Source organism: Phalaenopsis equestris, unplaced genomic scaffold (genome assembly GCF_001263595.1).
Source record: "Phalaenopsis equestris unplaced genomic scaffold, ASM126359v1 Scaffold000152, whole genome shotgun sequence".
NCBI lineage: Eukaryota > Viridiplantae > Streptophyta > Magnoliopsida > Asparagales > Orchidaceae > Phalaenopsis > Phalaenopsis equestris.
The window spans coordinates 1,845,758-1,849,006 of NW_018164594.1; positions in this window are offsets into that span (position 1 = coordinate 1,845,758).

Sequence of the window (3,249 nt, forward strand, 5' to 3'; positions counted from 1 at the left end):
CGAGAGTAATCATTACTGATGGAGGATCTCATTTTAGAAATGCAACAGTTGTAAGATTGGTGGAAAACTATAATATAATACATAAAATTACAACTGCTTATCATCCACAGACTAATTGTTCAGTGGAAGTATCTAATCATGAAATTAAGAGAATTTTGGAGAAGAGTATTAATCCTAACAAAATGGATTTATTTATTAGATTAGATACTGCATTATAGGCATACAAGACATCTTATAAGACACCTATAGGAATGTCCCGATATAGATTAATTTTTGGGAAAACAAGGAAAACTTATCACTTGCCAGTTGAATTGGAACATAATGCTTATTGGGCGATGAAAGAATTTAGTTTCAATTTAAAAGAAGCTGGTGAGAAAAGATTATTGCAATTGAATGAGCTTGAAGAAATTAAGAATGAATCTTACAATAATGTGATGATTTATAAGGATGATTCAATAATGTGATGATTTATAAGGAAAAAATGAAAGAATGACATGATTGACATATAATAAAAAGAGAATTTGATCATAGACAGGAAGTTTTATTATATAATATAAGATTGAAATTATTTCTTAGAAAATTGAACTCTAGGTGGAAAGGGCAATTCAGAGTTATAAAAGTCTATCCTAAAGGAGCAGTCAATATTGAAGATCCCAAAACTAGAAGAAATTAAAGTGAATGGGCACAGATTGAAACCTTATTTTGATGGTCGAAGACCAAATGCTAAAGAGACTATCATGTTGGATCACCCAGAATGAGACTAGGAATGTTGGGATGACGACATTAAACCAAGTGCTTTGTGGGAGGTAACCCATATGTATCATTGTTTACTTTGATTTTTGAGGTTTTGTTTAAAATCTTATATGTATGTTTATGTTTATGTCTTTATGTAATCCATGTATTTGTGAAAAATGTTTAAAAATACCTTTGTTTGCCTAAAGTTATGAAAAAAATGAGAAATTATTTGATCAAAATTGAAACGGCCAAAATTTTGGAACTGGCGCATGATACGCCGAATTCCAGAGAGCTGACGCATGATCCGCCAGATTGGCGCATGATGCACCATGGAGACAAAAATGACTTAAAACGTTTCAAATGGCAGTTTTTGGTGGGGCACCTTCAAATAACTCCTAAAACTGACTCCTAGACATATTTTAGGTGGAAAAATGAGGTAGAGTCACCACTTTTCAATTCTTATGGTTTCCCACTCTAGAAACTCTGCTAGATTTGGAATTTTCAACCGAAGAAAGTTCATCAATTTTGACACACAAAAGTTGCATGATTGAGTTATAATGAAAAATAGGCTTATCAAAGAGAGGGTATTTGTGAATCAAGGATTCAACATGCTGAATACTTGAGTCAAAGAAGTTATTGCGCAGAGGCGTTGGGAAGTGCTTTGCTACACTACTGCCACTTTATTCATCCCTGTGGTGAAAGAATCTTATGCAAATCTTAATGGGATCAACTAAGGAATGATTTACGTGCGAGGCAGGTTTGTGCAGTTCACTCCTTTGAGAATCAATGAAATGTTTATGATCGAGAACGTGCCTGTCTGCCACTATGAAAATTTTACCCCTACAAGAGACAACATCGATGAACTCTACTGTTATCAAACAGATGCAGATGCTAATTGGGAATGGGAGTATGAGTTGTTTTTGCATCATTGTTAAATCATACTTCAAAGGCATGACATTTCTTCATTTCCTTGAAATTTATTGCCTACTATGAAAATTAATAAGGTCACTAAGGAGAGTGCTATCCTGAACTACTGAATTCAAACTGAAAAACCTGTTGACATTGGAGTCATAATTGTAAAATCAATTTTGGGTTTGATTTTTAATGGATCTGCAAGTGGACTCGGACATCCATCTACTATTTTTCTACTATGCAGTCAATCTTAAGTACCTTATGAGAGTTGGGAAAAAGTGTTTCTTCCACGGAAGCCAATGGATTCAGAAGTCTATTGCAGTTGTATTGGAATGTGAGATGAGAACGATATGAATGTACTGATGGATCAAGCATTCTAGAATTCATCACCTATTCAGCCTTACTTCAACTCGAGTGTACTTTCAAAGAGAATCAAGAAGATAAAGAAAGAGGCGCATAATCTTATGCATGCAATTGAGAATATTTCTGAAATGTTGAATCACCTGGATTGGAGTCTCAAGGAAAATTTTGAACATACAGGGTGTATTGAAGGTGGTCTGGTACATATGTTCAAGAGCATGCGTGGACTAAGGAGAAAAAATTAACTGATGAATTTCCATTTAGGCTCTTCTACAATCTGTATGTGCACTACTAGTCTATGGGAAATATCTAGGAGGATGAGAGTGAAGAAGTTGTTTAAAGTTGAGTTAAGCACAAAATGTTTTGTCTAGTATCGTTTGTTTTAGTTTGTTATGTTAGATTACCTTTACTTTCTATTGTTGCACTATCTATGTTTATTGCTTTGAAGTTTGATATTTAGATTTCAGTGTTAGGACGTTGGTTTGTTTTAAAACACTGAATTTGTTATGTGTTGGCTTGAAAAATATTAGTTTATAATAATGTGGATTTCGTATATAAATATGAGTTTTGTGTAGATTGTGAAAATTTGGTGTTAGTTTGATGTTTAATTATACTTAGAAAGGTTTATTTGAGTCAAATAAAGGTTAATGTGAAGCGATACGGAGCATATTTTCACAAAAATCAAGATCTATCAAAAATACCCTCCGACACATGATGTGCTAACTTACAGAACCTTGGCGCATGATGCGCCAAAGGTCCGAACACGCTAGATTGGCTAAAATACCCAAAAAATTGCACGAAAACCTCCATTTTTGTCACTTGGTCGTCTTCCACCTCCAACCTTTAGTCTAGAGCATTACATTGTGGGCTAAGGAGAAGGATATGGAGGCCAAAAATCATAGATTTCATCTTTTCTTGGTAAGAGCTTCACTTTAACTTAGAAATTTTTTATTTTCACCATAGATTTTGGGAGATCCAAAAAATAGGATTTTTGATGAAAATGTTTGAAGAAAACTCATGATGAACAATTTCTAACCAAATAATCTTGCTTATGGAGTTAGATTTATGATTTAGTAATTTATTTAAAATTTATTTGAATTTTCGTAGAATCTCAGAATCTGATTGGGAGGCACATGATTCAAAGAGTAGAATTGTTTGTTGAGTATAGAAGTGGAATAAGGGATAGGCCCTCTACATCTACTGTAGAGGCATCTACTTCTAGTTCTGCATTGTTGGAAGGTA